Source organism: Lampetra fluviatilis, chromosome 4, assembly GCF_964198595.1.
Source record: "Lampetra fluviatilis chromosome 4, kcLamFluv1.1, whole genome shotgun sequence".
NCBI classification, from domain to species: Eukaryota; Metazoa; Chordata; class Hyperoartia; order Petromyzontiformes; family Petromyzontidae; genus Lampetra; species Lampetra fluviatilis.
Window position 1 is genome coordinate 22290914 of NC_136278.1, and position 13291 is coordinate 22304204.

The 13291-nt window shown below is 46.7% G+C and overlaps 1 protein-coding gene across 5 annotated transcripts in view; it reads left to right on the forward strand.

Annotated features, from left to right (window-relative positions):
• LOC144931680 (extracellular sulfatase Sulf-1-like) overlaps positions 1 to 13291 on the forward strand; it is a 172146-nt gene that overhangs the window by 47791 nt on the left and 111064 nt on the right. For 4 of the 5 annotated variants that reach the window (XM_078855819.1, XM_078855816.1, XM_078855822.1 and 1 more), the window contains exon 2: positions 4324 to 4380. The exons of the other annotated variant lie outside the window; for it this stretch is intronic. The gene's annotated coding sequence lies outside the window, so the exon portion shown is untranslated. The remainder of the gene's footprint in view (positions 1 to 4323; positions 4381 to 13291) is intronic. 5 annotated transcript variants of the gene reach the window in all.

Below are 13291 nucleotides of genomic sequence, written 5' to 3' on the forward strand. Positions count from 1 at the left end.
CGTTGCTGCGCATTTATACGTGCCGTTTGCAGGACACGAATGGTTGCCCGTTGACGCAAATCAAACGGCGAACGTTGCAAAAAACCGCCTGCGGTAATTGTGAACCCCACACTTCTCCCCTGTAACAAAAAACGCGTCGCGGCGGCAGAACGTGAGCGTGTGTTGGCGTCAACGCCGGCAATCGATGAGGGGTCGCCGTGGGCTAACTCCGTGACCGAAGCTGGGCAGCCAGGACATCTCGGATTGTAAAAACGAAGCCGCCCAAGAGAGTGCTGCGTATGCAGGAGGTCCTGGGTTCGATCCTGACTCTGACGCCTGCTGTATATTAACATCTTAACACCTGGTTTGTTGCCAGAAAAAAGGGGAAAACCTATTCCGTAACATGAAACAAGTTGAGTTTAGTCTTATTTAAAAAAAATCTATATCAAAGGTGAAATATCTAAAAGCAGCATGTGCCTGAAAATGAGTCTTGACACCAAGTGCAACATTTAAAGGGCCAGCAGACAGAGAGAGAGAGACAGAGAGAGAGAGACAGAGAGAGAGAGACAGAGAGAGAGAGAGAGACAGACAGAGACAGACAGAGAGAGAGACCGACAGAGAGACCGACAGAGAGACCGACAAACAGACAGAGAGACACAGAGAGACAGGCAGAGAGACAGAGAGACAGACAGAGAGAGAGAGAGACAGGCAGACAGAGACAGACAGGCAGAGACAGACAGGCAGAGAGACAGACAGACAGAGAGACAGACAGAGACAGACAGACAGACAGAGAGACACACAGACAGAGAGACGTACGTCAGTACCGCGCGTGGTGGGTTGTGCCATCCCGGGCAGCACCTGCGGGCCGTGCCGAGCAGGCACCAACATCACAAACCACTCTCTCGGGGCTGCCCCCTTCCGCTGATGGACCTGGAGTACCCAGTGGACAAGCGGTGAATGAACTTAATGTCGCATTCCCGTCATCTCGAACGCATTTGACGGCGAGTGGAGGTGACATGAAAAGCACTCTAATGGGCAGGAGGTCGCTTTACAGGTCTGCTTCTGTCACGGGGTTTCTGTGACGGTAAGCTAATGTAGATGAAAACCGCGGAGACGGGTTTTTTTTTAAACAAGAGAGAATGTGGAAGGGGGGGGGGGAAACGGTACCTCTAAAAAGCCACGAAAACGAGCATCTGCCTTTATTTGAAATCGATTAACTTGCGGATTTCTACATTACTGTCATTCGAAGTGCGTAGCAATGCAATAATGCTAGCCATCTATATGATACTTGGAGTGTTTTTAAGGAAATTACGTCTAAATTTGATAACCGTGTAACTGTTGAACGTTACTATACATTATGTAATTATCACATTTTTCTGGAAAATACTGTGCACGCTTATATTTTATCTTCTGTACACATTGTATGTGTGTGCAAGACGGTGTGTTTGTATCATGCGTTAGTGTGCAAAGACTCATTTCAATGAGAACAAAAAACAAATGTAACCCAATTAGTAGAGTTTCATCAAAGTTACTGTTCAACAGTTTCAGTGTAGCATCTCACGGTGAAATGCTACACAGGCGGAAAATATTTTACGAAACTAAATACAGCGTAGAGAAGATGCTACTCGCCGCTAATTGCAGATGTACGAGAGCCGACCTGGAGCTGTTTAAGTGGCTGAATGATTCAAGCCATAGCCATTTACAAAAAACTAATAATAAGAATAGTTAAGAATAAGCAGGTGATGGGAGCTTTTGCGCTGAGCCCATCTCGCTTGGACGGCCGTGGAAGAGGGGGGGGGTGCGGTGAATTTTCAGCCCGCTTTCCCGGACTTGGCGTAGGTCAGAATGTGCAATAAAAATTACATAAAAAAAATAACAGAACATATTTTTTCTTCTTGGTTCTTTCGGTAAGGTCACGTGACTTTACCGCAAAAAGCTTTAAATCGAAAAGAGAACATATTCCTTGTTTCACATTATCGGTTGGTATGTTCGAGCAACAAAAAGTGTAGGGTGTCATTTTTTTCGCTCAATGTTCTTGGAACTTCTTGTCGGCCTTTGTAGCCGATGACCGCGGCTGGCTCACTTGGCAAATCTCGCGGTTTTTGGGAAAACGCGCGCCTGTGTGGGTTGAGGATTCGCACCTGAGACCAACCGAGAGTGCTGCTGCGGCAAGCTCCTCCGAAACGCCGTGGCCTCTGGGGAGATGTGTGGGCAAGAACAGTCGTTGTTGGGGGGCGGGGGGGGGTTTAACCATAGCCCAAACAGTTGCTTATACTCGTGCTGTTATCGTTTATTTTGTAATTGTGCACGGCAATCTTTACGTGAAAACACACCCACTCAAGAGATATGCGCGGAATGTGGAAAAAAAACGTGTGAACCCTGAGTTGCACTCGGATTCCATCATATTTTGTTTGGATGCGAAACGTAAAACATAAACATCATTGCGAAACTGCATTTGTAACAACCTCTGATAAATAACCAGGTATCTGTGTTAGAATAACAGGTTAAATAAAAAACAACAACAGCAGCAGTGCCTTTTACTGTCGCTGATAAGAAGGGAAGATCCTGATGTTATGCGCGCAGTATTTTGGCTAGCTAGCCTTCAGGGGCATTTGCTAAGAAGGCAAATCTGCCCGAAACGTTGAGTTATTTAACGTGTAAGTTCACTCGTGCAACAATAACTGTGTATCTGTGCTCCCTTTGAAGATGGCAGATTATGTGTTCACCCGTTGTGTGTCTATGTACGGCCCATTTGTCAATGCAATGTTGGATGAGGGGCCCTCCCCCCGTGTCGTGCGAGTGATCGGGGTTATTTGACTGCACTTCACGGGGGTCAGCGCAGGTTGGTGAAAGACCGGGAGCATAGGTGTTCGAGCGTAGTGTAGTACAACGATGAATTGTGCTGAACTGGTGGTGGTGGTGGTTGCCCATACAAAGTCTATCCAGGCCAAAAACCTGCTTAGCTTTGGAGATCTGAGATCCTTTGCCGAATGACTCTTTACAGATACCGTATCAAAAACTATAATAATTAAGAAAATAAACAACTTTATGTTTTGTAGCAACTGCCTCTTATGTTTTTGCCTGAAGCTGTAACCTGCGTTATATGTGTACATAAACGTACATTTACTTTAGCACAGAGGTGACGTGGACACGCAGCAAGCGCATTCGCTGCTTGTTGCACAGGGTTCACGGTTTGAATCCAACGGCCGCCCTGGTTAATGCTGTGGTTGCAGTAACCATGACAATATATATTATGCACTGTTTGCTTCACAGTGGACATTAAAGATCCCCCGAGCGTCATTCGTAAGAGTAGTACATTGTGTACCGGCGTCAGGGTCCAAATACGTCAAAATAAAAAAATGTCCTACAATATCGTCATCGTCATGATCCATGGGCAATATCGGCTGTAGGTGTCCACTGCACATTTCGTCATTTGGTTTCCACTTTCCTCTCTGTCTTGTGCCGAAATGCTCAAGTAGTGCCACGTCTTTCTGGCACCAATCTCTTGTGATGTCGTCATCAAGCCGTTCTCTCTCTGAGGTCTTCCTCTCTTTAAGGTTCCTTCCTGCAATGTACTCGATTGCCAATTCTACCTCGCAATCATCGCCTGCTACTGGCAGACTGATGCCGCAGGTCACCCTTGAAAATGAGACCGTATCCCTGGCCTCGTGAGTTTTCACCTGGTCGAACAAAATAAACCTCACAGAGTTTTAAATACCAAAACGTGAAGGTATGCACTTTTTTGCTCGTGTCTCTTCAATGGGAGGATTGGGGTGTCGTGAAAGGCGAGTGGGGGGGACGTTCCAACCCATGCTGCCTGGCTGCCTTGTTTAATATTATCAGTCGGTATGTTTAACTGCAATTGGCATCGATGTGGATGCAGTGGATGAAAGTGTGCTCCCGCCGATTTAATAAAAAAAAACACTGCCTCTTTACGGAAACACGATAAGCTGAAGTTTCAGGAAGTGACTTCTTGCAATCGTGGAAAAATGTGATCGCAAATTCAAAGGGGATTCAGAATGTTAAATGGCATTATGGGTATTTGGTCTTGCCTTTATATATAAAAAAAAAAGTTTAATTCGAGACAACAAAGGCTCTCGTGCGGATTCACATTTCATTATCAACAGAAAGAACATTACATTCGAGTGAGTCATACTCTGTTATTAACCCTTAGTCTTGGACTAAGCACAATGAATGTGCATTGCATTCTAGTGTGCGTGCGTGCGTGCGTGAGTGTTCATGCGCAAAATGTATTATCAAAGAAAGTCCCATGCCTGCTGAATGGTTGCACAATTCAAGGGTAACACTTTGTGTGTTTCTCTCTCTCTCTCTCTGTCTTCACAGTGCTGCCATCGTATCTCTCCTGCCGGACTTGAATTCCACACCCACGCACACTCGCAGGTACCGAGACGCCTTTTAAGCTGTTCACAAAACCCACAAAGACAACGGTCGCCCATATAGCCCCGAACAGGCTGTTGGGGAAAGTGCTTTTCGCGGGTACCTATGTAGGCCGGCACGGCACGCGAGGCGGCGGGTCGGTGGCCAGCGTCATGCCCGGCCACTTTTGCCTCGCCAGTGCCAATGTTTACACACCGCACCAGGCACTGTACTCATTTAAGGCCGAGTAAACCAAGGAGAGGCCCAGGACCGGTCACATTCGCCACTGTGATTGAACGTGAGTGGGAACGGATTGAACTTGGGTAGCTGTGTTTATAGCGCAGTGCTCTAACCACTACACTACTGCTCCCTACAATACTTACACATGTGCCGACACACATTTACACACACATTTACAAAGAAAAAGACCTCCCTTATAGATACATAGGCTGTCGGGAAAAGTGCTTTTTGTAAGCACCTATGTGCATAGACAAAGATAAAGATCCCCTGTATAGCCTTAACAGACTGTAGGAGCAAGTGCTTTTTAGCGAGCACAGATGAAGGCCGGCACGGCACACGATGGGATGGGTGGCCAAAACCACGCCTGGCCGCACCAGCTACGCATTTGAGGCTGAGTCGACCTAGGGAAGGCCCAGGACCGGTTCAAATAATCGTCATTGGTGCTTGCCGTGAAGGAATCGAACCTGGGCTGCTGGGTTTGTAGCACGGCGTGCTAACCGCTATACGTAGACACGCACACACTCAAATACACACGTGCACACGCACAAAATGAACACAGACAATTTCATGCACACATCCATGTATGTACACACTACCACACACGCACATGAATGCACACACACAATCGCGCATGCACACACACAATCGTGCATGCACGTGTTTGTTTTTTTCGGTAAAGTCACGTAGGTAAAAAAATTAAATAAATTAAATCACGACGTTTCGGGCGCAACACACGCTCGTGTGTGCACATGCATGTGCGTTCATGCCAAGGTACACGACACACATGCGTGAGCACGCGCACACAGACACAAGAGCAGCCACGTGCAAGCCAATGTCACCTTGGGACAATGCACTCTACTCTCTGCCCACTCGTGCACAAAAAAATACAAAGATTCCCTAATGTAGACGATGCAGTGGAGTTGGTGGGGGCAGGTGCTGTTGGCAGGCACCTATAAAGGCTGGTAATCCGTACAAGGTGCACAGCACCTATTATGCCTGCCCACTTTCATCTCACCATTGCAGGCACTAAATGTATTGCCAGGTGCTTATTTTGCAAGCAATGTGACACAATAAATTGTGGTGAAATACACTATGTAACCACGGTATGATTGTGTCATGGACATTAACACACACACAAACTGAGACATGCACAGACGCCATTGACTAAGTGGCTGCCTGTACCAGGCTAGGTGCACTCGTAGGCCACGTGAAGTGTGGAAGGCTCGCTGCCAGGAGGTCACAGGACAGACCCAGGTGTTATGGGTTTACTGATTGAGACGGCTGGAAGCTTGCACTCGCTGTGCTCCCAGCTATGCCAGTTGGGGCAGTGGGTTGACACGCACACTCGCATGTACACACATGCCCGTATGGATAGACGTGCATGTGCTACAAACATATATTGAAACTGTGAATGCATATACACAGAGCAGAAACCATTGCAGCAGTAGTAATGCTCACATTAGGAATGAGTGTTAGATGTATTGCCAGCCGTGCAGCTCGTGTGTGTGTGTACGTGTTAAACCGACGCGAGTTATTCTGACCTGATATAACTGGCAGGGATAAATCTCAGGTATGTGCACACAAACACAAAGATCCTCTGTATAGCCGCAACAGACTGTTTGGGCAAGTGCTGTTAGCGAGCACTTATTAAGGCCGACACGGTTCACAAGGGGGTGGGTGGCCAGCACCACACCCGGCCGCCTTTGTCTCCTCGGTGGCGATATTTACACACTCCACCAATTAATAATTTGAGGCTGAGTCGACCTAGGGGAGGCCGATTCAGATAATCGTCACTGATATATTGGTAGTGAGCGGGAATCAAACTCTGGTCGCCGGGTTTGTAGCGCAGTGCGCTAACCACTGCGCCACCGCTCCCCACACAGACACACGCACATGCATACACACACCACACTGAAGCCATTCTTCTCATGGACTGAGTTGAGAGCGATGCACAGCATGAAGGCATGTCTTGTGTGCACACACCTTTCAATAAAGTGGCTGTGGTGCTGATAAAGGCTGACGGGTACAGCTATTGCCATCTCTACTGCTAAAAACTCATTAAAGTCCTCATGCCACAATGCGCCTTTTCACTAGGCCGGTGTCGGCACCCACGCTGGTCCCATCAACGTCTGCGAGCAAAGTCGAATAGCACCACTCTTCTGTAGAACAGACTCTACAAAAGGGTAGAATGTCTCAATAACAGGCAGCCCCTGGGTGTTGTGACGACCCAACATCCTGATTTTCTCTGCCAGAGCTGCATTACCAGTAGAAAAGCATTTACTTGGATTTTGTATAGTTTCTAAATATATTTACTACGATAATGAGCCAAGAATGTCTGTGTGTCCCGCGCGTGACGTCACTCCACGTCGGCCAGCCCCCCTCATTAATAATCATGAACAGGTGACTTCCTTTCCACATGGATCACCCCCCCCCCCCCTTATTAATAATCATGAGCGGGTGATGTTTCTCCACATGTAGCAACCCACCCTCATTAATTATCATGAGCAGGTGACGTCACTCCACATCGAACAGCCCCCTTCATTAATATTCATGAAGAGGTGACGTCTTCCAAATGGACACCCCCCGCCATTAATAATAATTTGTGAGTGACGTCACTCCACATGGGGGGGGGTGAGGCGCCTCCTCCCCCCTCTTCAGCGTCAACTTACAACTCTCACTACAAAGGCAGAACCCTCACGTCACGTGATCTCCGTAACGCTATTGAGACATCAAAGTAAAAAGGACGTCATGATGAACAAGGGTTTATAACCTTTAAATGAAATAGGTCTGTGTCACCGCGGCCTTACAAATTGAACACGAATGGATGCAATGAATATGACGTAGCGGTCTGCCTTTCGCTTGCAAGTTTCAGATTTACTGAAATACACCCGTCGTCCTTGGACGGGCAAAAGGCTAATATTCTAATATTTTACCAGCGAAGGTGTCGTGTCACTCGGCCCGATGGTGTCTTTTACACATTTTTGCGCCCTCTTATTTCTACGCCAAAATCGTCGAACACAGCTCCGAGTTTCCACAGTGCAAAGCACGGTGCAGAATTTGAAGTCCTGACCTTGTGATCGTGACCCAGCACGCGCGAGAGCCATTGCCTCATCCACTCGGACTTAAATGACATAATAAGAACACCAAATCTTCATCCTAAATTAATCGCGTGTGCAGACGCATACTGGGGAGTTGAGAGTCCTGCTGGTGAGTGGGGCCTGTCGTCACGTTACGGTTGCCACCTCTGAGATGAAACAAACTGGGACATATCAATTGAATAAGACTATCTCACAATACCAGTCGAGGGGAGAACTATATTTCGATACATTGTCTTGAGTGGTGTATTAATGCCCAGCTGACAAAAATCCAGGACTTTTAATATCCCGGGAAGACCTACGTCATTTATAGGACAGATGACAACCCTCAGATGCTTTGAAGCGACTGCACCAGCTAGGGTTGCCACCTGTCCCGGTTTTCCCAGGACATCCTCTCGTGGAGGTAGCTGTCCTGGGAAGTGTGTAAGTCTTCCGGGACGTCAAAAGTCCCGGATTTTGTCAGTTGGATGTTAACGGAGCACATCATTTGGTGATCCTGCATTGGCACAAATAACAATAATAATAACTCAACACTTTTCTCAATTAACACTGCCTTAAAAGGAAACGTGTATAAAAGGTGACATTTCAGGCAATGGTTCTTCTTCCATCATAGTGAGATATTATGCTACCTATGATTTTCCCTGAGGTGCTCGTTTTAGTTTTGTACCTCCTGGATGTGGCAAACCCGAGCACTGCCATTAAAAACTCGATCGCCAATAAAAAGTCTCGAAGTTGAATTATTGCTCTCAAATGAGCACTGGGAGCAGTGCTCATCTCGTTTCTGCAGCAGCCATTGAGACAGTGGTAGACATTCTACATTCCTATAAAAGAGGGGGGGGGGGGGTGGAGTGGTGAATCTCACCATTGGACAACCTCTGTTTTATTTCGATTTAAAGCTTTCGTGACTGCAGGGATTCATCTTCTTGGTTCTTTCGGTAAAGTCACGTAGAAGGAAAATAATAAAATAATAAAAGTAAAACATAATAAAATAATATAATAATATAATATAATGTTATAATATAATAAAATAATAAAGTAATATTATTTATTATGTTTACTTTGTATTATTTTATTATTTCCCTTCTACGTGACTTTACCGAAAGAACCAAGAAGATGAACCTCTGTTTTGCTTTTTTTTATACTTCACCCCCCCCTCCCCCCCCTGAAGCGAGTTCTCAGAATCTGTAGTGGTAGTGGAGTTTCACCGTGCCGGTGACACGGGGAGTTCCGTGCAGCAGCAGCAGCAAAAAAAAAACAGCTGAGCGGCTGGCAGGGAACGTGGCCGGCGCTGGGGCCAGCTGGCATGCCTCCTCCACTCTTTAAGTGCTTGTGTAACTCCGTCCCCAATCGGAATTTACTTTTTCTCTTTGTGCCGTGAAATCAGCCGTGCTGGCAGCGTGCAAACGAGCAGCCACAACCACCTTACTCAGTCTTGGCAACAAGAAAAAAAAACATCTTGACAGAATGTAATGGAGGTAGGAATAATAAATACATTAAAAGCGTTGGATTATTGTTAGTTGATTTAGGATGTTTGGCACAGTTGTAGGATTCTCTCTCTCTCTGCATGTGTATGCTGCTAAGTGGACTCGTGGCTCTCTTAGTCCCAGTCATTTGCACTCTATGAAAGCAGCTTGCAAAAGCAAGACTGGGTATGAGATCTTAATGAGAAACCTTCACGGAAGATCTTTAATTACGTATAAAAATGTCTTGCTTATGATACAGCCCCTGGCTAAAATCTTCATGACGTATTTTCTAAAAAAGAATGAACAATAATAGTAATAAAATAAAACATTACGTTTAAAAGAAACCTCAGACATTAACAGTTCCAGCAATGTTTCAATGATATGTGCGGTAATTAGCGATCACACACTGACACCTTGATTTTTCCTTCACAAGAAAAACTATTTTAATCTCGGTCTGGGTTTAGGGATTTGAAGTTGTGATATCGGCCACGTCAATGGGGAATACTTTGAAGACTCAATTCACATCGTGACAAAGTGGCCACAACACGTGTACTGTACTGCCTTGCCAATTTTTTCCCCCATTGTTGGTGATGAAGACAAAGAAGGCGCAGTCACGAGCGTGTGAATTCAGTCGAATGCGTGCGTGTAAAACATCTAGCATTCGGTTCTATATTGCCGCTATTAAAGCAGCGTGTGAAATGCTTAGCCGAGGAACCATTTGTCGGGGAAAAAAAACTGCATCGCTCCCCTAAGAAAATTCACTCCCACTCTGCCCATCGCAGCAGGAATTTGTACAGTGCTGCCGAGTGCCGTTTTCTAAAGCTGAGTGGTTATAAATACAACTCGTCGAAATTGCCTGCCATTCCCCGTTCATCTCCTTGGTGTGTAACCAGAATCCTCGATTGCCTTGAGCTTTCAGCCAAGGGTCAGTGGCGTTTTCTCCGGGGACACGGAGCTGCTGTGAGTGCTCGCGAACCATTTGCGGCCGTGTTGTTTGTGTTGTCTGCCCTGCAAACAGCAATATCTCACAAAGAACATAAACACACCCCGCCTGTGCGACCCATTAACTTATTTTCCTCTTCCGTCATATTTAGTATTGTGTATAGGAGAAGGCCAAACTATGCAGTATATGGATGTTACGTATTAGTAATATAATAAGCCAAGAATGTATGTGTCCCGCGCGTGACGTCACTCCACATGAGCGCCCCCCCCCCGTCAATAATCATGAGCGGGTGACATAACTGCACATGGAGCACCCCCCTCATTAATAATCATGAGCGGATGACGTGAGGCACCCCCCCCTCATTAATAATTCTCATTAGCGGGTGACGTCACTCCACATGCCGCACCCCTCCCCAATAACCATGAGGGGTTTACGTCACTCCACATGGGGCAACCCCTCCCTCGTTAATAATCATGAGCTGAACAATTTTTCTATTTCACATTTCAGATTTACTGCAATATATACCCGTCCTTGGACTGGCAAAAGGCGAGTTCAATAATAATAATAATCGCATAGGGAGCCTGGTCTCCCGATATTGGAATGTGGAACCTCACCAGCAGAGTTGCGCGTCGCTCCATTGCTCAGTTTTTAGCAGGGAGGCACTTTGCATAACAAGGAGGGAATCCCATCCACTCTGCAACGGGAGAAAAAATCGGCTTGTCGTTGTCATACTCATCTTACAATCGTCTACGAGTAATGTTTTCATGAGCAATGAAGTGCCAGATTTTTTTCATATCTATTTTACATTTGATAGAATATTCTGATGAAATAATTACATTAATGGGCACGCATTGAAAAGTTGGAGTAATCTGAAGTGAACACGGTTCAGTCTCCTGCCTTTCGTTATCCCATCTATGCTATGGCATGACGTGTGCTGCTATGTTAAATTACTTAATTGACTTACGACATATTTCAACTTGTTTAATATTTCCTAAAATATCGATAACACATTCCATAATTTTCTAGAGTTACAATTATGCCTCGTTATGCAAATTACAAGAAATTATAAGTTTGATTGTTGGCAATATAAAATAATTGGTATGTTTGGTCATTGGCAATATAAAATAAGTTATTTGTTTTATAATCGAGGGCACGTCAAATTACGAGATATTAAACGTGTAGAAAGATCAAACGTATAATTATGCTGCGTTGAAATGTCGTGGATTTTCCACTGCGTGCGCCTGCTAAATGGACAACATATAAAAGTTAAAATACACAGCTATTATTTGTTACATTTTCTCGTTGGATCGTGTGTGGGGGGGTGCATTTTCCTGGTCTGGCGGAGACACAGGCCATATGCCAGTGAGCCACGCCCAGTCAGAGGGGGAGGCAGGAGGCTTCAGTCAGCCGAGCAGGCTACTCCAAAACCGGGGTAAAATTTCAGGTAAGCCAGACTGCAGAGGTGGGCCCAAATTACTACCACAAGCATTAAATAATGAATCAATCGAAAGCAAACAACTCCAATCCTTTTTTGTTGCACAAAATTTGCATAAATGGGCCATTAACAGGGCTGAATGCGTGTCCTTTTAAGGATTTTATTTCCCATACCCACACACACACACTGCCTCTACCGTGATGACGTCCTGATTTGTGGAGGGGAGGTTGGTTTGAGTTATTGTTGGGGTGGAGAGGAGCCCAGCACAGCAGGCAGCTTGCAAACTCCGAGAAAGAGATACACGAACCAATGCGGAGTTGGTGTCAGATTTAATGAATTGACATCAGTTGTTTAAATCTGAGTACATCCCAAAGTGTGCCACCTGACGCTTGTTTGATATGGGGACAAAGATCACCCATATAGCCTTTAACAGACTGTTGGGGGAAGTGCTGTTTGTGAGTAGCACCTATCCACCATGCCTGACCGCCTTTGTCTCCGCAGTGGCGATATTTACACACCGCACCAGGTACTCATTTGAGGCCCAGTCGACCTAAGGGAGGCCCAGGACCGGTTCAGGTAATCGTCACTGGTGTTGGCATTTGGCGGGGATCAAGTTTGGATGGCCGGGTTCGCAGCACTGCGCGCTAACCGCTACACTACCGCTTCCCAGTACCAATACCCGCCATTCGCCAGGTCACCAAGGCGCCTGTGCCAGGCTAGGTGCACTTTGAGGCCACGTGAAGTGTCGAAGGCTCGCTGTCAGGAGGTCACGGGACAGACCCAGGTGCCATGGGTTGACTGAGATGACTGGCAGATGCACCAGCTGTGCCCCCCTACCATGCCAAATTTGCTGTGTTTTATCCATCTGGCAACTCCGCTCATTGTTGTGAGCATTGCTCCGCTGCCCTCCATTGTTGCTGGAGGGCGACTGCCTCCAACTGCCCAGTTAGCAGCGTCCTTCACGAGCCTCCTCCACAATGGCCAATCTTTGACACCGCCGGTACTAGTCTTCGGCACTAGTCCATAATCTCTTCTCCACACATACACACACACAAAACGTGCGCGCACTTTGACACTGCGCACGGCTGACGCAGAGCGTGACCGCCCCCGGGGGCCTGTTGCTACTTCTGTGGCTGTTGCCTTTGGCTGCTAAGTGCTCTGCTCACGGTGACGTTAGGAGCCCGAGGGGGGTGGTGGTGGTTGGGGTTTTCTTGTCCTCGCGAACCGCCCGTTATGCAAACGGTGAAAATAAGTTTTGGTGGGTTTCCATGGCGCTCGACCTTAAATAAGTGGCAGCCGCTCTCAATGTGCCGCGCTGTCGCCCGAGTGTTTACTCCCCGGCGTGGCGTCTCAACGTGAAGTTTAAAGTTTCAAGTTTGGGGGGGGGGCGGGAGTCGGGACTGGGTGAGGAGTACACGGACTCGGACTGTCTGACGCCACGTCAAAATGCTTGCTTAGGGCAGCGTATGAATGGTTTTGTGGGGAAAAAAAAGCCCAACACTAAAATAGAAGCCATGATCAAACCGTAAACATTGATTCAAGCGGTCTAAAAAAAAAACCTCGGCTTGTGAAACGCGGTTGTGTGTCGTAATGCGTGGGCTGGCCAGGAAGACTCGCTTGAGCTGCTTGTGTGTCACTGAAAAGGGAGGGCAATGTTGGAGCTTTTGTGGTTTTTCGGGAAAAGTCACGAAAGATGGCACACCAACCACATGTTTGCGTGGTTCGGTGTTTTTCTGAATTAAAAGTGTGAACGTTTTGA